The sequence below is a fragment of the Dama dama genome, chromosome X (assembly GCF_033118175.1).
Source record: "Dama dama isolate Ldn47 chromosome X, ASM3311817v1, whole genome shotgun sequence".
Lineage (NCBI taxonomy): Eukaryota > Metazoa > Chordata > Mammalia > Artiodactyla > Cervidae > Dama > Dama dama.
This window is the reverse complement of record NC_083714.1, coordinates 7,303,306-7,327,230: the sequence shown is the minus strand read 5'-3', so window position 1 is coordinate 7,327,230 and position 23,925 is coordinate 7,303,306.

The window sequence follows — 23,925 nt, the reverse complement described above, 5'->3', positions numbered from 1 at the left end:
ATGCTATTCACACAGCACAGGGTGAGCTGGATGAGGCTGGAAGCCCACGCCCCATGCAGGCTTCAGTCTGGTCCCCGCAGTCCCTTCTCAATGGAAGCAACATTTCACATGCTTGGCCAAGGGTCTGGTTCAGTAGCCGAGTGCTGAGGCCAGCCCAGGATGGGCAGGTCACTGCTCAGCAGATGGCCCAGCTGGGCTCCTGACCTTGGGGGTGTCACCTTCCCTGAGCCATGCACCCTGAAACAGAAGGGACTCCTCCTGGGGCCCCCAACGATGCCACAAGTTTCTGCTCAGCAGCTGAGCATCTCCAGCTGTTGATCCAGGGGCCTCCCCCCAAGAGGCTGACCAGAAAGCAGGGTCACCCCACCCGCCAAGGGCCTTGCAAACACATGACCCCAAACCCAAAGACAAGTACAAGGTTTCCACAAGGTGAACACCAGCCCTTGTCGCTCTGCCCTCACAGGTATATTTAGGAGCCTGTCTTTGGACGTGAGGCGGCCAGGCACCGCATCTAACACACATGCTTTGTGAGCCAAGGGACACATTAGAAAAGGGCAAGGGTCACTTGCAAGGACAAACCACAGCCTGTTTATGGGCCTGTGGGCATCTCTGCCTGCCAACACTCAGCCAAGCCCCCAGCCTTCCCCATCACCCTCTGTCACTTTTCCAACATCGGGGAGTTTGGACCAGAACAGAGAGGGAAAAACACTAACTGGTTTCCTAACAACACATTTCTCTCAACCACCCAGACACAGCAGGGCCAAAACGAGTGGCGATGCCCTCTTACCGTGAAGGTCAAAGTCCTGGAGACTCACACTGAGTTCTGAGCAGCACCACACGAGGAGTGTCCCAGACCCCCAATCTGCACCAAGTTGGCAGCACACCCAAGGGTGGGGCCAATTCAGATGGAACTAGACAGGCACATCCAGGGCGCAGTGGTGACTGGACAGTGTCACCATGTGCAGGTCTCTTGGTGACCTTCCTCTCAAGAGCCCAGCCTGAACAGGTCTCCTGCCCAAAGGGGATCAAGTGCTCGGCGATGTCCACCTGGAAGATGTCCTTCCCGCCCCTCCCAGGGACGGGCTGCAGCAGCCGGTGGGGCTTGGCAAATACAGTCAGGTACTTCTGGAGAAGGTTGGGTAGCAGGGCTTGATTCTCCAGCTCCTCTACCTCATTGGGATCTAGGTTTTCTGGGCACAGCAAAGTGTCCCCAATTTCCACGAGACCTATGTGCAAAGACAGGACACAGAAGGAGGACAAGGTGATTCAGAGTCATGCCTGCTGGAGACTAAGACCATATCATGGAGGAAGCCCGAGGTGAACTGGGTCTTCTGGGTGAGCATTTTCAGATGGGCTCACCTTGGTGAAGGGAATTCGGTGTGAAGCCAAGCCAGTGAGGGAGCGGAATAAAAAGGAGAGGCCTGGTGCTCCACAAACCCACCAGGCCATGGGCAGCTCTCAGTCTGACCACTGCAGGCCACAGGGACAGAGCAGGAGGGCTCTGGGGGGAACCTGCAGACATCAGGTCCCCAAGGGATTTACCAGCAGAGAAGTGCTTCTTTGGGGCCTTACCCCTGGGGAGTCAGGGGTCTTGCTCAGGCCTGGCTGCTGGCAGTGTGGGTATTAAACCCAGGCTGGGTGCTTTACTGACTCTCATGGTCTCTGCCGGGCACACAGACACACGTGGGGACACACACACACACACACACACACAAAGTGCCATGTGCAGACCTGGATCCGCGTCTGCTCAGAGCACAAACGGGGACTGAGGCCAGGGAGGTGGTTAGGCACCTCATGCCATTGTCTCCCAGCCAAGGGACCCTCACTGTCCCTCTGAAGAAATCTCAGCCCCTCCCCCACCAACTGGTTCAACAGAAAACAAACGATCGTTTGGGAAAGCAAGCTGAGATCCAGGGCAGCACCGGGGGGCATGCAGGCAGCGTGGGGCAGGGCCTCACTTGCCCGCGATCACTCTAAGGCCGAACTTGTCCCTGTCCTGCAGCAAGGCCTGGATCTGGGTGGGGCTAATCCCCAGCCTCTGCTCCAGCAGCTCCTTTCAGGCCACATCCACCCAGTCCCAGTGTGCGTGTGGACGGCCAGGGTTCAGTGCCAGTGGTCACATAACACAGGCTGCCACTGCCTCTCCAGGGGCTTGACACCATTTAAGATGAAACTTGCATAAGGCTGTCAGAAGAACAGACAGCTGAACTTCACCTCCCAGGGCTTCCAGGGCCTCACGTGGCTGCAGATACACAGAACCACAAAGGTCAGGAGCCTGACACAGCAGCCTCCAAGCTCACAGCCCTGGGCCAGCCCTCAGCCCCATGTGCCTGAGCATCCTCCAAACCCGCTGACACAGATGTGGGGGGTGGTCAGAAAGGTCTGGCTCTTTCCATCTGTCTCCATGCAGTCCACTAATAGGGGAGTGGCGACCCAGAGGACCCATCCATCACATGCAATCTGTGGGGAGGTCAGCAAGGAGGGCAGGACAGTGGGAGAGAGGCACGTGGTGAGTTTCAAGACAGAGGGCACCAAAACCCTGGGAGCACTGAGGAGGGAGGGTGGGTTCCCTGGCTTCACAGTGCAGTGACCAGGTTCTGGTCCACTCCCAGCACAGACGGGCACTGTCCTGGCCTTGGCTTCCCCATCCCAAGGCCCTACCCCATCCGTCAGCTCCCGGGCCCATCCCTGCCCATGCTCTGCATATACCCCATCTTAGACCAGGGCTGATGAGGGCAGATCTGTGCTGACCAACCTGGCCTCGGTCCTGGGGCTGCCCTGGACCTCAGACGGCCCTGCCAGGTATCTTTCCCACGCCTTTGGGAGCCACCTTCCTCCCAGCCCTTCCCACACCATGGCCTCCACTGTCATCAGTTGCCCTGGCCCCTTGCCCAGAGCCTAGAGAAAGAACAAAGAAGAGAAGGAACCTCTGGGATGGGTGTGCTCCTTGTGCCAGGCCCTGGGACAGGACCACGCAGGGATCACAGAATTCAAACCTCAAATAACCCACTAGGTTACTGTCACCTCATTTGACACCTGAGGAGGCACCGAGGGATAGAGAGATACCCCATGACTGTAGGGGAGCTGACCACACGCCCCTCCATTCTCACTTCTTTCCTTGTACCTGAAGGGGGGGTCCCTGTTCACTGGAGGGGGCTGGAGGCAGAGGGGCAGAGCCGTAGGCCTGAACCTCATCAGGGTCTCAGCACCTGGCTGGAAGCCTCTGTTTCCACGTGGCTGTGAGGATGGGGACACGGTCCCAGAGGCACCCAGCCCAGAGCCTCCCAAGCCTTTCCTTCTCTGAGCACAGCAAAGCCACGGTTCTCACAGGCCCACGAGGCCCCACGTGGTCTCACTCCTGCCCTGGCAGCCTGCTCTCCTTGCCCCTTGATTCACCCCTGGCAGCCATGAAGGCCGTCCTTCCATCCTTGGAACATTCCAGTCTGTTCCTACCTCTGAGCCTTTGTAGGGAGTGAGGAGTCACATCATGTCCCCTAAAATTCAGGTGCTGGAGTCTCAATCCCAAGTACCTCAGTGTGACCTTACAGACAAAGGAAAGGTCTTCACAGAGCTGATGGGGGTCAAGTGAGCTCAATAGGAGGGACCCTCCCCTAATAGGACAGCTGTCTTCATACAAAGGACATATTTAGAGACAGACAGGCACACAGGAGAACTGGGGTGAAGAGGAAGGCGGAGCTCTCCAAGCCCAGACACTCTCACTATGGCCAGCAACGCCCTGGAAGAGAGAGGGGAAGAGATGGGACAGACTCTCTCCACAGCCCTCATGACAGCCAACGTCAGCCTCGACCTTGGCTGCCGGCCTCCTGAACCAACAAGATTCGTACTTTGAGCCACCGGGTGCAATCCTGATGTGACTGCTGGCAAATGAATACAGAGGGTCAGTCCTGTCTGGACATCTCTCCGCTGGGGCAAGGGGGGAGTGGGGGGATGTCTTCTTCAGTCCCAGGACCTTGGGCACATTCCTCTTTGTCTGCACAACTTCATGTGTATGTTTTCACCTTACACGGTGTCTGTTTTCATCTCCCAGTTTCAGGGATCCAACAAGTTACTGATGCTTCCCCCTGATGGAAGGGAAGGGAAAACTCATTCTGCCAATATAGCCCCTCAAAATGACCACACACTCACTGAAGAGCCATGCAGGAGGAGGCCCAGGGCAAAGGACACACACCCGAGGTGCTGACACACACCATCAAATGGCCTTCTGCAAAGGCATCCCCCATTTCCACTCCACCAACTACAGGCAAGGGTGTTATGTCCTCACGCCCTGGCTGGCCCTAAGCATCATCATTTGGTTGAACCTCTGCCCACCTGCTGGGTGACAAAGAGTCACACTTTTCACTGGGTCTGACTTGGTTCCCAGGTAGCCTGGCTGGCCCCTGGGGCTTGGCCATTGCTACGTCCTCTACTGGGGTATGTGACTGGATCCCAGGCTTGCCAGTTTCCACCATTCAGTTTCTCAGCCAACCCATCCCGTCTTGGGTGCCTCCAAATCTCACCAATGTGGGTGGAATCCCTGAGCAAGAAGGGGCTCAAGTGCTTCTACCACTCAAAGCAGAGGGTTACTGCTTGGTGGCCAGAGGAGAAAACACACTTCCGCCTGCTTGACTGGGCACCTTCACCTGCACGAGGACCAGAGGAACAGGAAGAAAATCACATGACAAAACACCAATCTTGGACAAGCCACCACGGTCTTCTCCTCAGCAGAGGACTCATACCATAGGGACCCAGGAGGGCCCAACTGATGTGAAACACACATGCACGTTCCCTCAGGGTTGGTTCTGCTCATCACAGCAGCTGGCCTGTCCTCACATGGCTGGGCAGGGACCCCATGATGCCTCAGCCCACAGCACAGAAACCCATCCCCCAGGAGTGATGGTGATTTACAGCCCAGGAGACCCCCACAAGGAACCAGAGAAAATGACTCCTCTCCTGTCACTGCCGCTCTGGAAGGATCCAGGGGTCGCCGTAGTCAGTCGGCTGCCCTCCATGGACTCCTGGTTGGGCCCCACCAGGAGGGGAACCGTGAGCAAGCAGCTGAGCCCTGCAGGGTCAGGCCTGGGCGGGGGTGGCTCGTAGCGGGTGGGTGGGGCTCGCATGAGGTCACAGTCCAGGGGTGGAGTAGGAGCCTGGAAGGAGGTTGAGGACACCTTCACATGTGTCCCAGGGCATTACCAGGACATACAGGAGAAAATAAAGCAGGTGGGGACTCTGGCCATAGAGGGGACCTGGAGGTGCTGCTTGGCCACCTGGCAGTCGCTCCTGGTCCCAGAGCCTGGAAACCCCTGCCTGGAGGTACCCTCCGTGCATGAAGCAGGTCTCCCCTTCCTGCAAACACAGTGAGTCGCAGGTGCTTTAGGATGGCTGGGCTGCGGCCACTAGGCAGGACAGTGGTCCACCACTGGGACCGAGACTGCTGACAGCGTCGGCTGGCCTCAGTTGCATCGTGCCCACAAACACTGACACCTGTCATTTCCGGTGTGCACGGCTGCCCATACACATACAGGTACGCATACACGCATTTTCGTAGTCACGTACGTACGCAGACACGCACGTATGAAAAAAGGTGCATTCCCTCACTGGCCCTGTATGCTAGGAGACAAAACAGGACCTGCCACACTCTGAGGCACCTGGAAGGTCAGGCCAGGAGGAGCCTCCAGACCGGCGGCCGGGAGCAGGACCCAGAGGAGGACCAGGAAATGAGCGGCCGGGCAGAAGAGAGGGGCAGAGGCAGGAGGAACAGGGCAAGGAGTCTGGGGCTGAAGTGTGGGAAAGACCTGGATGAGGAGGAGCTTCTGAAGAAGGAGGCAGGGTGGGGCGGGGCTGGGGCGGGTGGAGCCACTGGAGGCGGGGTGGGGCTGACAGGATTGAAGTTGTGGGCCCAGGGAACCCACGGAGAGTGGGCCTGTCCAGCTTCATGGCGGAGGCCGGACTGTGCCCTTTTGAGTCCTTGCCATAGGCATCCAGTCCGTGAGATGGCGAGAGTCAAAGTAACCATGACCCAGGGTCTTCAGCAACTGCATCTGAGCTTCAGAGTGGAACCCAGGGGCCAGTGAAGCAGGTAGAGGTGCAGCCTCTGGGCACAGTTTCCCATCTCTGGGCTGAAAGCCCACGCTGGCTCCCCTCCAAGGCACCCTGGGACTGCCGGCCAGTGCTGAGCAACAGTCTTATCTGTTTTTGTTTTGTTTTGTTTTTGCAGGTGTGAAAGAAAATCCTCACTGTGTTTCCTGCTGGCCCTGGGACCTGAGATGTCTCAGAGAAAGGCAGTTTCGCCTTCAACACTTTTTCCTGTCCTCTTCCTCTCTTCTGGGGGCTCAGCCCACCCAGGGCAGCCACCTGACTCTGCTCCTGAATGCCGCCCTGCCTGCTGTGTCCCTGCCTCCCCAAGTGCCTGATCAGAGTAAATGCTCCTTTTCCTGTCCCCACTGCTACTAGCTGAGCTCAGGCCTCATGGCCTGGGGCCGGTGCTGTCAGCTTACGGCTCCCTACTGGTCTGGACCCCTCTTGTCTCTCCTCCTCCAGCCACTATTGCACACACCATTGATTCTGTGTCACACTGCAAGCACATCTGTCCTCAACTCCAGATGGAAAGCACAGCGGAGCCCTCTCCTATTTAAACCCCCAACCCATCCGTGGTACCCTGGGGGGCTTCCAGTGGTCCCAGGTCTCCTTCCTTGTCGCCCAGCACTCTGGTGGCTGTGCTGGTCCTGGGCTCTGTGCAGAGCTCATCCAGGACCCCACACTTTCTCATGCAGTTCTGCTCCTGGACTGCTGACTCCTCTTGCCCTGCCCCTGGACCTCTGGCTCCTCTTGTCCTGACCACCTACTGTCCTCCTTCCAGGCACAACTGTAACACCCCTTTCTCCATCTGCCTGAGTGTCAGGCATTCTCATCTGGGAGTTCTGGGGCTCCCTACATCTTCCTGCTGCCAGCCCTTGCCCCCCTCTTCCTCCCAGACTGTGGCTGCTGTGCACAAGTCTGGACCCCCAGAGGGTTGCCGAGACCCAGGAAGGCAAGGTTGGTGTCTCCCTCATTCCTGTTAGCTGGGTACCCACACAACTGCTGCCGTGGGAATGTTGAGTCAGAGCAGTGCTTTCCCTTCCAGCAGGCAGCCTGCTCTCTCCTTGCAGAAGCCTCCTGGCCACAAGATGAGGGGCAGGGGCTGCCTCCTGAATTTGAGGCCTCAGCACTGTGGGGACCCAAGTGATCACCACACACAACCCCCTTATGCTGGTGCCCCACTTCTCGCCCCTAGACTGGTTACCAGCTGCCTCCAGACACCCCAGACACATCCGAAACCAGTAGTGGTTTCAGATCATGAGGGAGGGTCCTGTGAACAGTGGGTGGGCTGCTGCTGTTCATCCAGCATCCTGGTTTTGAACTAGACCTTGCCTAGTGAACTGGACACCTATGAAGTGTGGCTAGTGATGGGGGCAGCTGTGAGGCCCTGCTTCGTGGCGTTTCTCTGCACCTGTCCCTTCCCTGCTGCTGGCCCCAGCTCTCCTTACATGCCCAGATGTGAGGACCGAGCCATGGGGAGTGCTGCCTCGCACCCTGCCTGGATCTCTGGGGCTTGGTGAGGGTTCCACTTTGTCCCTGCTATACGTTTGCTGTACGTTTGCATTCCACTTTGTCCCAGCACTGACCTGGGACAGGCTCAACCCAGATTCTCGGTTTCCCTCGTGTGCTCCTTGGACGATGTGGTTTCCTCTCTGAAATGCCTGTTTCCCATCTCTCCGCTGAGCTGTGTGTCCTTTCTGTGCCGAGTTGTGGGCACTTCTTGTGGGGTCTGGGTGCTCATCCTGCCCTGATGTTTGTATTGCAGATTCGTCATCTTCTCTTTGCAAGCTAGCTACGGACTCAGTATTTACCTGGTGTCTCGGAGCCATAAGTACCCCACAGGTCAGCCTGTGTCTGTCAGGCCCTCCCACTGGGGGCCACCGTCCATCCCCAGGCTTGGCACCTGGGGCGAGCAGTCCCTGAGGAGACGCTGCCCTGGTGTCCAGCACTCCGCCCGTGAGAGAGGGCTCCTTTACATCCGTGTCGGTCCCTCGGTACCTGCCTAGCTTTGGTTCTGGGCCCTAGACCCCACATGCAGGACAAGCCCAGGGGCAGCCATGTAGCTCTGGGAAGTCAGCCAGACCTACTTCTCCTCTGTCCCCAGGGTAGCTCTTGTCGACTGCACCCCTCTCCATATGGCCCAGAAGGAGGGGCCAGCCTGAGAGCTGGATGTGATTCTGATTTCATCTCAGCTCTGCTGCAATTCTTTGAGAGGACGTGGCACGCATGGGTCCTGCGGACACGGGTGGCCACTCTGCTGCCACTCCTCAGGGTGCTGACTGCCCAAGGGATGGGGCACCACCCAGGGGGACTGGGAGACCTTCTGTGAGCCTCTGATGGTGCCCTGCTCGCTTTCACATCACAGGCCTTTATATCACGTCTGACCCGGGAGTGGGAGATGCTGGTTTCCACGTGTCCATCACTCCCAAGCTCTGGGGTCTACATGCCCTTCACTGTCCTCCATCTCGGCAGGTTGGCCACGACCCGGGTGCCACAACCCCCAGCACTGGAGGTGGCTTCTGGACACCAGGCTGCAGCCCACAAAACGGATCCAGCTGTTTAGTTTGCGAGAATGAGGAGCAGGGAGGGTGGACTGGAGTGTGCATTGCCATCCCATACTCATGGTGAGAGGAATTCAGTGACTGGACTCTCATGCGCTGGGCGGGAGCCCTATCCGGCTACCCTGTGAGAACTTGCGTGCCCACCGTGGTGACTTGGCCAAGCACAAAGAAGATGTGAGGAGTCAGGAGCAGAGGCCGCCCATGAGGCACCACCAGAGGTGGGAAGGTTCTCCAGTTCGTGAGTGGGGCGAGTATCCCACTCTTTTTCTGTGTGTTTCAGGAGCAGAGGCCACCCATGAGGCGCCCCCAGAGGTGGGAAGGTTCTCCAGTTCGTGAGTGGGGCGAGTATCCCCCTCTTTTTCTGTGTGTTTCAGGAGCAGAGGCCACCCATGAGGTGCCACCAGAGGTGGGAAGGTTCTCCAGTTCATGAGTGGGGTGAGTATCCCCCCTCTTTTTCTGTGTGTTTCTGTTTTACTCACTGGAGTTCACACAGGGTTCCATTCAGCCTTACCATCTTTCCCTCACATCACATGTTCCCCCAGGTTCTGAAGGACTCCTCGACAGACATCTCATTAAGCCCTATACCTGGCTGTGGGGGATACTGCATTCCAGGCCCTCCCACCTCAAGACCGACTGACAGCTCCTCGGGACTGGCCCCGTGTCCCTTGCCCCTTGACCCCCTGTGCCCAGAAACCCCAACCTGGGGGTCGTCCTGAAGGGTCCGCAGAGTCAGAGTTAACCATGTTTCTCATGTTGGTGTCATGTTGGCTGTGTGTCTGGCAACCTCCACCCCTCTGGTGGCCCCACCTCACTGTGTGGGTTCACCATCTCAGACCCCAAGGTCCCTTTGGGAGGGGATGCAGTCCTTCCCGTGTCTGTTTGCTGTGGTGCGGCAGCATCCTTCTCCTGGGGACCTGCCCGATTCCTGTTCCTTAGTTCCAGACCTGGAACTGGCTCGGCAGCTGAAACTGGGCAAGGGATCTTGACCTGTTTACTGGGGTGGCTGCCCTTGGCCTTGGTGTCGTTTGGACTGTGCCTTGGTTGGTTGCCCACCTATCAAGCCTCCAGGAGGTTGCATTGTCTTGACCACCTGCCCTGCTCTGTGGGTCTGGCCTCCTGGGAGGCGGCAGCCCTCGTCATGGTCCCTGGCTCCTGGCCACTCAGTGTGACCTCACGACCTCTGCTGCAGCCCCTGGACAGCAGGTATGGGGGAAGGGGAGTGTTGTCCATCTCCTCCATCACCAGGCACGGAGAGCCCAGCCTGTGTTGCACAGTGACTTTTCTCTGCTTGGTGGCCGGGCAGTAGATGATAAGTTCTTCCCGTGCTTCCTCGGTTTTCATGCTGGTAGTGCCGTGGGTCTTGCTGCAGATCAGGGCGGCTGGCTCCCCTGCTTCCTGGGATGGAGGGGGTACCTGTGAGGGAGGACTCTGGTTCAGTTTTCTCCCTGGGAGCGGGGGGGAACCAGCTCTTTATGTGGTGCGAGGTGGGCGGCAGGCTCAGAAGTTCAGAGATGTCTGGGATGTGTCGGTCTTCTGGGGCCTGCCTCCCAGTCTCCCTTCGTGTCAGGGATGCATGTTTTCCCAAGAGGACATCTGATGCCAGTGGGTCAGGCCTGACTTGGCGGAATGTTCAGTGTCTGAGGTTCAGCCACTCCTATTGAATCTTGGGCTGATGTTTGTCCACTGCCTGAAGCTTTCTCAGCTACCAGGAAAACCCTGGCCGCCTCCCCCCCGCCCCCTCCTTGGTTCTCACTGTTCTTCATCCTAGGCTGGTCATCCCCCTGCAGACAGCAAAGCAAAGCAGTCACTCCCCTCTATTCACCCCACGTTTCACACGCCTGGATCTTCTCATTTGCTGGGGAGTTCCTCTCCCCCTGCCAGCCCAGCAAAAGTTCTAGCAGCTGGGTTGCGGCCTTGAGCCCAGGGTCGAGTGCACACCGACTACCCCCAGGATGGGTCCTCATAACCAGTGGGGCAGGGATGTCGACTCCGTACCAAGGACCCGTCTCGCCACCTCTCCTCAGACCACTCCAGGGCCAGCCTTCTCGGGATGGGTCCTTTGTGAGGCTATTCCTGGGGGTGGGGTGGGGGGGAGTTGGTGCTGGAGGCTGGCTGGGGACTCACCACCAAGGGGACGGGGAGCAGGCAGGGTTGGGGAGGGCATCCCTTCACCTGCGATGTTGACCTGACAGTTCCTGCCAGCCCATCGGGAGGTGCAGAGCACAGACAGGCATCGAGGTGTCCACAGTGGGCCCTGGTGGGCGGGCCCTCACAGTGCCTGAGGCCTCGTGATCGCTACTGACAGAGCGGGAGAACTAACACTAGGAATTGGTGCCTGAGCGGTGGCTGTGTGTACACACAGGACGCCAAGTGCTTTTGCCCAGGTGGCACCACACTCTGCCCTGCATGCAGCCTGGTGGGAGGGGCTCTTGGCATCTTTTGCATTAGACAACTGCTGGGTTGGGCAAGAGAACTGCTTCCAGTGTGCTGGTCATGCAGCCATCTGCTAGCCATGGTGTAAGCACAATCTGATGGGAGAGGGCAGGTCTGGGTGCCAGATCTCACAAGGCAAAGCACATTCAAGTCCAAAGACACCTGTCCTGCAAGAGGCTCCTCCACTGTGCAGGCCGACAGGTGTTCCCTCACACCTGCATCACTCAGGGCTGGGGGTGGGGAGGTTGGAGCCCATCTTCCAAGCAGACCTGTAAAGCCCAGAGCCTGAAACGAGGCAGAGGTTGGGGAGCATGAAACGTGGGGGATCAAACACGGACTTACATCAAGGGACCATGGAGGGCTTTTCAGATGGGAGGGCTGTCTGGGCCGGGTCTTGTAGTGAAGAGGGTCTCTTTGGCAGGGAAATGGGGGAAGGGCCCCCAGAAGGGTCAGACCCATGGAGGGAACGGAACCCAGGTGTGTAGCTGAAGCAAGTGAGCTTGTGGAGGGCCCCCAGCCTGACACTATCTGTATAGGTTCCCTGAGGGATTTTCGGCAAAGGATTTCTAGAGCCTTTGATGCGCTGTGAAGTTTCATCCACTGCCTGCAGAGGCAAGGCTGCGTGCAGGCATGTGCAGCAGCCAGGTAGGCTGGGCAGGCTCTGGTCCTCCACAGAGGTGGTGTGGGAGGAAGCAGACACTCTGCTCTGCCATCTCAAAGCTGGATTGGTCCCCAGCACCACCATTGCTGGAGCGTGAGTCTCAGCAAATCACTCCCTCTCTGAGTCTCCATTTATTTGTCTGAACGATGAGCACAGTGTAATGTCCCCATTAGGAGTAATACTATTTGTTTGTGTATCTGATGGGAGTGAGGTGGTCATAGAAGCACCAACTATGAATACTGGTTGAAGAAGCATCTCTTTTGCTAAGAGAACTTTCCCCAGAATGAGTAGGAATGCAGGCATGTACCTTGAAGCCTGCAGCTGGGAGACAGGGAGACACTGAGGAGCCTCAAACTAGGAAAGGAGGAGAACATGGACACCATTGGCCCTCCGTCCCAAAGGTTCCATAGGATGCAGCCTGGGTTGGGGCTTGAGGGCCATTGGTGGATTTTGAGCAAGGATGTATATAGCGGCCCCTGGAGACAGAAGGCATTGTGAACTGAGTCAAACTGCCAGGATTTGTGAACTGGGGGGACCAGTGCTAGGACCACAAGTTCCTAGCAGGACCAGGAATCCATGAAGCTGTGAGCCTCTTCCCTGAACTGTGCAGGAGTCAACATCTGCCTGCTGCCTTAGGTCCATGATCTGCTGTCCACATTCCATCACCCAGAATACTTCAGCAGCCAAGTGTTTTCACCAGCTTGACCTAAACCGTTTTGGTAATAAAACCAAAAATGGATGATAACAAGAAGCTACTTATAGTATCCCGAGTTTTCTCTATGTAGCCCACTTGGTAGTAAAAGTCACATGGTTCACTGCAGTCATGTCAGTGTGTTTGCATGCTCCTGTCTGGGTGTTGATGATCTCTGTGTCACCATTAATGATTTCTAAATCCCTAAACTCGTGTGACCCCCCAAAGCTTTTGGACAAAGCATTAGGCACAAGTGATCCTAGCTCCAGTAAGAGCCAACATTTTCAGAGGACTGACAGAGGCCCAGGGGTACTGGATCTGTTACCTTCCTCCAGCCTTTGGCCTAGAGGGATGCCCTTCCTGGGACAGGCAGGACTGAGGGCCAGCCCCAGTCAACCTGGATGACTATACACCCCACCATCTGCCAAAGAGCCTCAGGATGTGAAATCTATTGGTACCAACCATGCTCTTCTGTGGTAGAAATAGGTGGAACCTAGACCTAAAAAGAAGAAGGACTCTTGGCAAGCACGTGTATTCACTGGTTTGTAATTTTGGAAACCTGTCCACCATCTTGTTTCAGGACAAGAGCTGAAGGAGCCCTGTGCGGTCTCCCAGTACAGCCCCAGAAAACCTGGGTCCACCCACACAATTCTGGGTGTTAACATGATTCAAAAGTTTCTGGTTTTGAGATACAGGCAATGACACTGGAAGCTCAGCAGCATTAGGCTCAGCTGGTTGACTTGCTTTCATAGCACACTTCTCAAGCGCCGATAGGAAATGCAGGTAGAGGAGATGAGAGGAAAGGACATTGTTCTGCTGCTGGTGCCGCTTCCCCTGCTGGGTGGCCCCCTCTGTCTCAGAGAAGCCTGTTTGTTAGCTTTGAACGGGATGGAAAGCTGCCTTTAGGGAGTGGCACCCTGGCCTCACCTGATCCATGCTTGGTAGCTAATCATATTCTTAGGATTAACCTGGTCCCCAAATTGCAAAGGCCATGTTTTCCCTGAGCAAAATTGTGGTTTTCTGTCAGCCCATGATTTGGAAGCTGTCTCTTGCTTTCCCACCTCAGCTTCTGTGCCCCAGTGACCCTCCACGTACCCTGGTTACCCATGAGGGTATATGGCCATCAGCCTCACAGCACGAGGCTGAGCAGCCCAGATCAGTGTCCTTGCCTGGGTTTGTCCTTGGCATTGTGGCATCATGGCTCAGAGGCCATGTCTGGGTTTAAGATCTTGAGCCAGTGATGAGCCTTTTCCAGCCTCAGGTTTCACATCTGTGTGCTGGGTGTAGTAACAGTGCACAGTCGCTAGGACAGCAGGGAGGGTTCCATAAGTTGAAAGGCTGGGATAAATTTGGTGCACAAAGATGTTATGGGGAAGGGAACCAGGAAAATTATGCCAGGATCTTTTATCTGCTTTTGGGACCTACCATTGGCTGACAAAGGCAGAAAAAAGTGCTCCATGCCACCTTGTCATCAGCCTGCCATTGTCTCCCTCTGGGGCTCTGGGGACTGTTTTTAAGCAGCTTGCTGTTGGCATGGCCACATTGCTGGGAGAAATATCAATTACTTCAGATATGCAGATGACACAACCCTTATGACAGAAAGCAAAGAGGAACTGAGGAGCCTCCTGATGAAAGTGAAAGAGGAGAGTGAAAAAGCTGGCTTGAAACTCAACATTCAAAAAAATAAGATCATGGCATCTGGTCCCGTCACTTCTTGGCAAATAGATGGGGAAACAATGGAAACAGTGACAGGTTTTATTTTCTTGGACTCCAAAATCACTGCAGATGGTAACTGCAATCATGAAATTAAAAGACACTTGCTCCTTGGAAGAAAAGCTATGATCAACATAAACAGCATAGTAAAAGGCAGAGACATTACTTTGCCGTCATAGGTCTGTGTAGACAAAGTTATGGTTTTGCCGGTAGTCGTGTATGGATATGAGAACTGGATCATAAAGAAGGCTGAAGGCTGAAGAATTGATGCTTTCGAACTATGGTGTTGGAGTAGACTGTCGAGAGTCCCTTGGACTGCAAAGAGGTATAACCAGTGAATCCTAATGGAAATCAGTCCTGAATATTCATTGGAAGGACTGATGCTGTAGCTCAAGCTCCAATATTTTGGCACCTGATGTGAAGAACTGACTCATTGGAAAAAAACCCCGGTGATGGGAAAGGTTGAAGGCAGGAGGAGAAGGGGGTGACAGAGGATGAGACGCTTGGATGGCATTACTGACTCGATGGACATGAGTTTGAGCAAGCCCTGGGAGTTGGTGATGGACAGGGAAGCCTGGCGTTCTGCAGTCCATGGGGTCTCAAAGAGTTGGACATGACTGAGCAACTGAACTGAACTGATGGGTCCAGATGCTATGCTAAGCAAATTACACATACTGAGTGGTTGCTATATATTTGAGTATACTATTACACCCACTTAGCAGATGAGGAAGCTAAGGTAACAGGTAGTAAAATCGTAGTGACAAGATTTAAGCACAGAACCTGTTGACCTTTTTAGTCCTCTGACTCAGCACGAGACTGAGCCAAGTGACAGTGTCCCTGCTGCTCCAGGGCCCTGGCAGGCAGCTTGAAGAAGTGAGGCCAGTGGGTGAAAACCACAGGAAGCGAGGGGGCTGGAACATGTGGAGAGAGCACGATCTAGCCCAGGAGGAGCTGCCACTCACAATAGGAGGGTGTGTGGGCCAGGTGCCAGGGCTTTTGCTTTGTCCAGAATGGCCAAGAAAGCTGAAGTTCGGTAAGAGATCTCCCGGTTTTTTAATGTTGGCTCCTCATTTTATAAAGACTTTCTCCACGCCAGCTGCCTACACCTGCCACACACGCAGAGCCTACAGGTGGCCCTCTCCTTCCTCCACTGCACTGGCTCCACACAGTGTGCCCCTTGCCAAGGGTTTGCTCTCAGAGGTTGATCTTCTGTCTGAAAGTGCTCCCTCCTGGCCTAAACTGTCTGCTCAGCTTCATCAATGCATGCTGTTGAAGAACAGAGAGAGACTCGGGGAACACGCCTGCTTCCATGTCTCCTCCTGTAGTTTACTCATCTCAGTACGAACTGCACCTCTGAGCTTTCCCGTGTCCTCTCTGTAGGGATCAGTGTCCTCTTGGGCAAAGTTCTCCTGAGGCTTTGGACTGCATCTGGATGTATCCTTTCTTCCTTTTACCTGGACCATTTCTCTTCTCTCCCAGTTACACAGTCAGCCTCTTGGGACAGGTTCACAGTCTTATTAGTTATCTCACTCTTCCCATCTTTCCCCAAGTCTGATCTCAATGCATAATAGGTTTACCTTTCAAATATTTGCTGAATTAAATATAAAAATTGGAGTACGCGTGAGGCTTGTCTTCATATTCTTGTTAATGGCAAAGCAGGTTCAGTTGCTTTGATAAAGAACTAAAAATAGAGTTACTTTGTATCTTGAATCCTGTTTTCTCATCTATTAAGTATTATCAAACCTATAGGGATCACTTAATGGGTATAGATTCCATAACACAGCGCCTGATGCATAGAAGGCACTCAGGAGGGGTCAGTTCATCTTGTTGCTACAGCTTTCATGATTTAATACAATTGTTGTTTAGACTCTTTTCGATCCCATGAACTGTAGCACTCCAGGCTTCCCTGTCCTTCATCATCTCCAGAGCTTGCTCAATCTCATGTCCATTGAGTCGATGATGCTTGGAGTTTTCCAAGCATCTCATCCTCTGTTGCCCCTTTCTCCTCTTACCCTCAGTCTCTCCCAGCATCAGGTTATTGTCCAATGAGTCAAGTCTTGGCATCAGGTGGTCAGAGTATTAGAACTTCAGCTTCAGCATCAGTCCTTCATATGACTATTCAGGGTTGATTGCCTTTAGGATTGAGTGGACTGAGGTCCTTGCAGTTCGAGGGTCGCTCAAGAGTCTTCTCCAACACCACCGTTCAAAAGCATCAATTCTTTGGCACTCAGCCTTTTTTCTGGTCCAACTGTCACATGCATACATGACTACTGGGAAAAGCATAGCTTTGACTAGACGGACCTTTGTCATTAATGTCTCCGCTTTTTACTACACTGTCTAGTTTGGTCATAACTTTTCTTCCAAGGAGAAAGTGCCTTTCAGTTTCATGGCTGCAGTCACCATCTGCAGTGATTTTGGAGTCCAAGAAAATAAAATCTGACACTGTCTCCATTGTTTCCCCATCTACTTGCCATGAAATTATGGGACTGGATGCCATGATCTTAATTCTTTGAATGTTGAGTTTCAAGCCAGCTTTCCCACTCTTCTCTTTCACTTTTATCAAGAGGCTCTTTAGTTCCTCTTCACTTTCTACCATAAGGGTGGTGTCATATCTGAGGTTATTGGTATTTCTCCCAGCAATCTTGATTTCAGCTCAGGCTTCATCCAGCCTGGCATTTCACATGATGTACCCTGCATATAAGTTAAATAACCAGGGTGATAATATACAGCCTTGATATACTCCTTTCCCAATTTTGAACCAGTCTGTTCCATGTTGAGGTCTGGCTGTTACTCCTTGACATGCATACAGGAATCTCAGGAGGCAAAGAAGGTCATCTGGTATTCCCATCTCTTTAAGAATTTTCCAGTTTGTTGTGACCCACACAGTCAAAGGCTTTATAACATGGTCAATGAAGCAGAAGTAATGGTTTTTCTGGAATTTTCTTGCTTTTTCTAGGATCCAACAGATGTTGGCCATTTGATCTCTGGTTCTTCAGCCTTCTCTGAATCCAGCTTGTACATCTGGAAGTTCTCAGTTCACATACTTCAACAGGCTAGCTTGAAGGATTTTGAGCATTACCTTGCTAGCATGTGAAATGAACACAATTGTGCAGTAGTTTGTATATTCTTTGGCATTTCCCTTCTTTGGGATTGGAATGAAAACTGACCTTTTCCAGTCCAGACACTGCTGGGTTTTCCAAATTGGTTGGCATATTGAGTGCAGCAGCACTTTCACAGCATCATCTTTTAAGATGGAAATAACTCAGCTAGAATTCGATCACCTCCACTAGCTTTCTTTGTAGTGATGCTTCCTAAGGCCCAGTTGACTTCAAATTCCAGGATGTCTGGCTCTAGGTGAGTGATCACACCCTCATGATTATCTAGGTCATTAAGACCTTTTTTTTTTTTTGTATAGTTCTGTGTATTTTTGCCACCTCTTCTTAATCTCTTCTGTTTCTGTTAGGTTCTTACCATTTCTGTATTTCAGGCTTTAACACAATAGAGCTAAGATTTACTGAAAGTCAAGGCTGATCTTATTGCAGATGATCCTCACATAGCCTGAACTGAGATCCCAAGGAACTCATGAAAGGTCCCTTCCAAATTAAGACAGAAGTTAAATTTCCACCTATTCATTTTTTTGCTTGTAACTGTTTGCTTGAGCCTGGTAAAAACACTGCTTCCCTTCTTCACAGAACTTTTACACATCTAAGTGATGAATATGCTCATTACTCTCTGTCATAGGCTGAATTTTCTGCCCCCCTCCAAATTCACATGTTGAGGCCCTAAACCCAGCACTTCAGAATGTGCTTCTGTTTGAAGACAGGGAATTTAAAAAGGTAATTAATGTTAAATGAAGTCATATGAGTAGACCCTAATTCGTTCTGATTGTGGTTCTTATAAGAAGAAGTTTGGAGACATAAAGGGACACAGGGTTGAGCATGCACAGGGAAGGTGCCATCTGAAGATTTAGGGTGAAGACCACCATCTACAAGCCAAGAAGAGAGGCTTCAGGAAAAACCTGACCTGCTGACACCTTAATCTTGGACTTCCAGCCTTCATAACTGTCAGAAAATGAATTTCTGGGGCTTTCCTGGTAGCTCAGTAGTACAGAACCTGCCTGCTAATGCAGAAGACACAGGTTTGATCCCTGACCTGAGAAGACCACACATGCCACGAAGCAGGTACCCCATGCCCCACAACTGTTGAGCCTGTGCTCTAGAACCCACGAGCCCAAACTGTTGTAGGCTGTATGCCCTAGAACCCGTGCTCTGCAACAAGAGGAGCCACCACAATGAGAAGCTTATACACCACGACTAGAGAGTAACCCCACTCCCCACCACTAGAGAAATGCCTGTACAGCAGCAAAGACTCAGCACACCCCAAAATAAATAAAATTATTTTTTTAGGAATACATGTAAATCCATGGCTGATTCATATCAATGTATGACAAAACCCACTGGAAAAAATAATAAAAATAAATAAATAAATAAATACATGTGTTCACAAGGTGTTGACATGAAACCTTAAAAAAAAAAAAAAAAAAAAGAAAAGTGAATTTCTGTTGTGCAAGCTACCTAGTCGGTGACATTTTGTTGTGGCAGCCCTAGCAAACTAATACCTGCTTCTTCTTTTAGACCTTTTTGTCTTCCTAGTGATGGAACTCCAGAAAATGGGAACTGGGGATCCGCTTGAAGGAAATGAGAGAAAAATATACTTTGGGAGAAACAGCATGTTTGCCTTAACACCCTGTCTCCTGGATTAATATTTTGGAGATTTTCTGAGTGAGACCTGTGTGGCAGATCCTGCCCGTGTCCCCTCTGCCTCGTGGCTATGGCACATATCCCCCAGACATTAAACTGCCAGAATCTCATCAGTAGCTTGGAGGTTTTTTTCCTTGTACCTGAAACCTACTTTGTCAGTGCTCAGGGCAAACTGAAAATGTCAGAGAATTGATGTTTATGACCCATAGAAACTGGAGTATAAATACCCCAGCTCCCTCATCCTCATACATGATAAGTCGGAAAACTCTGCATAGGCTTGCAGAGTTCTCCAGCAGGGTTAAGCTCCCTTAATCTTTCTTGAAATGCACCTTTTCTTGGCTCACTTCCTATCTCTATGGAAGCTCTACATCCTTCCTCTGCAAAGCACATCTCCCAAGGAAACTACTTGCTCTAGAATTTTTATTTTGGGTTGTGATTCTGGAGGAACCAAACCAAGGGCCACCTGCCTTCTAGCAACCTGTGTGTGCATATGAAACATCCATAATTAAAGATGCTGCTAAAAAAAAAAATAAAGATGCTGCTGTGTTTTCTAATTTAACAAGATGACATACTGCTTTGGGGCTTTCCTGGTGGCTCAATGGTAAAGAATCTGCCTGCCAATGCAGGAGACTTGGGTTCAGTCCCTAGGTCAGGAAGATCCCCTGGAAAAGGAAATAGCAACCCACTCCAATATTCTTGCCTGGAGAATTTTGTGGACAGAGGAGCCTGGTGGGCTACAGTCCATGGGATCATGAAAGTGTCAGACACAACTTAGTGACTAAAAAATAACACTGTATCCAATTCTTTCTGTGGTAAGGTGGTAAGTGTTTCATCAACTGGTGAACCCTGGAGACTCTCCTTGTAGGAAGGGGTGTTCTAAAGTCCTGTCTTGTGGAAATACCTTTGGGTCAAATCAACTATGCTACATTCTTTTCTTCTATAAACACCAAAGCCCAAACGTTACAGTACTTATTGGCTTTTTTTTTTTTTTTAACTTTGAAAATTGAAGGATAATTGCTTTACAGAATTTTGTGGTTTTCTGTCATCCATCAACAAGAATCAGCCATAGGTACACCCATGTCCCCTCCCTCCCTCCCTCCCTCCCTCCCATCTCCCTCCTCATCCCACCCTTCGGTCTGTCGCAGAGCCCCTGTTTGAGTTCCCTGAGTCATACAGCAAGTCCCCATTGACTATCTATTTTACATATGGTCTTGTAAATTTCTATGTTACTCTCTCCATGCATCTCACCTCCCTCCTCTCCTCCCACCGTGTCCTCATTGGCTTTGCTTAGCCCGTGCTCTTGCATCACATCTCCATGATGGGTAAGTGTGTTTGCATCAAGGTGGGGTGGTTCTAATAAGTTGGTTTGTGCCTGAGACACATGCTTCCTTATGGGGCTGCTCTAATACCTGCTGTGAAGTTTTCCTGGTCTGTGTGGGTGCTGTTGGGGGAGTTGCTTCTGAATAGTGGTCCAAGTGACTATGAGAGAAACAGACTTCTGAGGAACAATGCAAGCTGCCCTGGGTGTGCAGTAAAGCTTCTGCTAAGCATGCTGACTCTAAGCCCTTTCTCGTTACTCTCAGGCTGATATTGACCATGTCAGAGGTTGAGGTCTTCTCAGTGACTACTCAGAACAATGCTAAGGACGTTCCACACTGAGTAACTTTCACCCTTCTAGGCTCCCTTAACCCCTTGAAAACTGTTTACAGCCAGGCCCACAGTTCTGGAATAAGGAGTCCTCGGACAAGGCTGTGGATGAATGCGTTAGCCAGACCTCACCTGACTGTGCATGTAACCTCTGCAGCTGGTCTGCTGACAGGATCACTTGTCTTTGCCCCAAGAAGAAATGTTTTGTCACAGAAACTATTTCTCTGTTGCATCTTTTGTGAATCTTTTTCTATGAGTGCATTAATCCTAAGAAGTATTGCTGGCTTAAGGGATTTATGTGAGTCGGCTAAGGGTCTACCAATGTAGTGTTTAATCACATTCATTGCCACGTGATCTTGAGCTCGCAGCCGAAGGCCAGAACCACAGGTTTAAAGGGCCATAGTCGCCTCACTCCATACATCCCTGCTGATTTATTTACCTTCAGCTCATTGCCTGGTAAAAAGGAAATAGTAAAGATATGTCTGAATGTGAACATTTTAGGAACGTCAACATTTAGTGAACTAAAATCGACTGGAATGGGTGGATTTAACTCAGATTACCATTATATCTACTACTGTGGGCAAGAATCCCTTATAAGAAATGGAGTAGCCATCATAGTCAACAAAAGAGTCTGAAACGCAGTATTTTGATAGAATTTCAAAAACAGCAGAATGCACTCTCTTCATTTCCAAGGCAAACCATTTCAATATCATGGTAATCCAAGTCTATGCCCCGACGAGTAAGTGCTGAAGAAGCTGAAGTTGAATGGTTCTGTGAAGACCTCCACAACCTTCTAGAGCTAACACACAAAAAGATATCCTTTTTATTATAGGAGACTGGAATGCAAAAGTAGGAAGTCAAGAAACACTTGGAGTAACAGGCAAATGTGTTCTTGGAGTACAAAATGAAGTAGGGCAAAGGCTAATAGAGTTTTGCCAAGAGAATGCACTGGTCATAGCACACACATAGCACAAGAGAAGATGCTACACATGGACATTACCAGATGGTCAATCCCAAAAGCAGATTGATTATATTCTTTGCAGCCAAAGATGGAGAAGCTATATATAGTTAGCAAAAACAAGAGAGGGAGCTGACTGTGGCTCAGATCATGAACTCTTTATTGCCAAATTCAGACTTAAATTGAAGAAAGTAGGGGAAATCAATAGACCATTCATGTATGACCTAAATCAAATCCCTCACGATTATACAGTGGAAGTGAGAAAGATTCAAGGGATTAGATCTCATAGACAGAGTGCCTGATGAACTATGGATGGAGATCTGTGTTATTGTACAGGAGACAGGGATTAGGACCATTCCAAAGAAAAAGAAATGCAAACAAGCAAAATGGCTGTCTGAGGAGGCCTTACAATAATAGCTGTGAAAAGAAGAGAAGCCAAAAGCAAAAGAGAAAAGAAATGATATACCCATGTGAATGCAGAGTTCCAAAGAAGAGCAAGGAGAGATAATAAAAGCCTTCCTCAGTGATCAGTGCAAAGAAATAGAGGAAAGCAATAGACTGGGATAATCTTGGGAAAGCAATAGTCTTTCCCAATACACTGGGAAAGACTAGAGATCTCTTCAAGAAAATTAGAGCTATAAAGGGAACATTATATGCAAAGGTTGGCTCAATAAAGAACAGAAATGGTATGGACCTAACAGAAGCAGAAGATATTAAGAAGAGGTGGCAACAATACACAGAAGAACTATACAAAAAATGATCTTCACGACACAGACAATAACTATGGTATGATCATTCACCTAGAGCCAGACATCCTGGAATGCTAAGTCAAGAGGGCCTTCGGAAGCATCACTATGAACAAAGCTAGTGAAGGTGATGGAATTTCCATTGAGCTATTTCAAATCCTAAAAAATGATGCTGTGAAAGTGCTGAACTCAATATGCCAGCAAATTTGGAGAACTCAGCAGTGGCTACAGGACTGAAAAAGGTTAGTTTTAATTTCAATACCAAAGAAAGGCAATGCCAAAGAATGCTCAAACTACTGCACAGTTGCACTCATCTCACACGCTAGTAAAATAATGTTCAAAATTCTCCAAGCCAGGCTTCAACAGTACATGAATGTTGAACTTCCAGATGTTCAAGCTGGTTTTAGAAAAGGCAGAGGAACCAGAGATCAAATTTCTAACATCCACTGGGGTATTGAAAAAGCAAGAGAGTTCCAGAAAAGCATCTATGTCTGCTTTATTGACTATGCCAAAGTCTTTGACTGTGTGGATCAATCACCACAAACTGTGGAAAATTCTTAAAGAGGTGGGAATACCAGACCAGCTGACCTGCCTCTTGAGAAATCTGTTTTCAGGTCAGGGATCAACAGTTAGAACAGGACATGAAACAACAGACTGGTTCCAAATAGGGAAAGGTGTACGTCAAGGCTATATATTGTCACCCTGCTTATTTAACTTCTAAGCAGAGTACATCATGAGAAACACTGGGCTTGATGAACCACAAGCTGGAATCAAGATTGCCAAGAGAAGTATCAATAACCACACATATGGAGATGACAGCACCCATATGGCAGAAAGCAAAGAAGAACTAAAGAGCCTCTTGATGAAAGTGAAAGAGGAGAGTGAAAAAGTTGGCTTAAAACTCAACATTCAGAAAACTAAGATCATGGCATCTGGTCCCATCACTTCACAGCAAATAGATTGATTGGGAAACAGTGGAAACAGTGACGCACTGTATTTTGGGCTCCAAAATCAGTGAAGATGTTGATTGCAGTCGTGAAATTAAAAGATGCTTACTTCTTGGAAGAAAAGTTATGACCAACCTAGACAGCATATTAGAAAGCAGAGACATTAGTTTGCCAACAAAGGTCCATCTCGTCAAGGGTATGGTTTTTCCAGTAGTCATATATGGATGTGAGAGTTGGACTATAAAGAAAGCTTAGCAACAAAGAATTGATGCTTTTGAACTGTGGTGTTGGAGAAGACTCTTGTGAGTTCCTTGGACTGCCAGGAGATCCATCCAGTCCATACTAAAGGAAATCAGTCCTGAATATTCATTGGAAGGACTGATGTTGAAGGTGAAAGTCCAATACTGTGGCCACAGTTGCTAAGAGCTGACTGATTTGAAAAGACCCTGATGCTGGGAATGATTGGAGGTGGGAGAAGGGGACAACAGAGGATGAAACGGTTGGATGGCATCACTGAATCAATGGACATGAGTTTTAATAAACCCCGGGATTTGGTGATGGACAGGGAGGCCTGGTGTGCTGCAGTCCATGGGGTCACAAAGAGTCGGACACGACTGAGCAACTGAACTGAACTAAAAAGTGTTTGTTACTCTATTATTTTTCATCTAACTATTTAGTGAAACTTTCCCTGTGAATTGATTAAGGTATTACACTGAGGGAAGATTTCAGA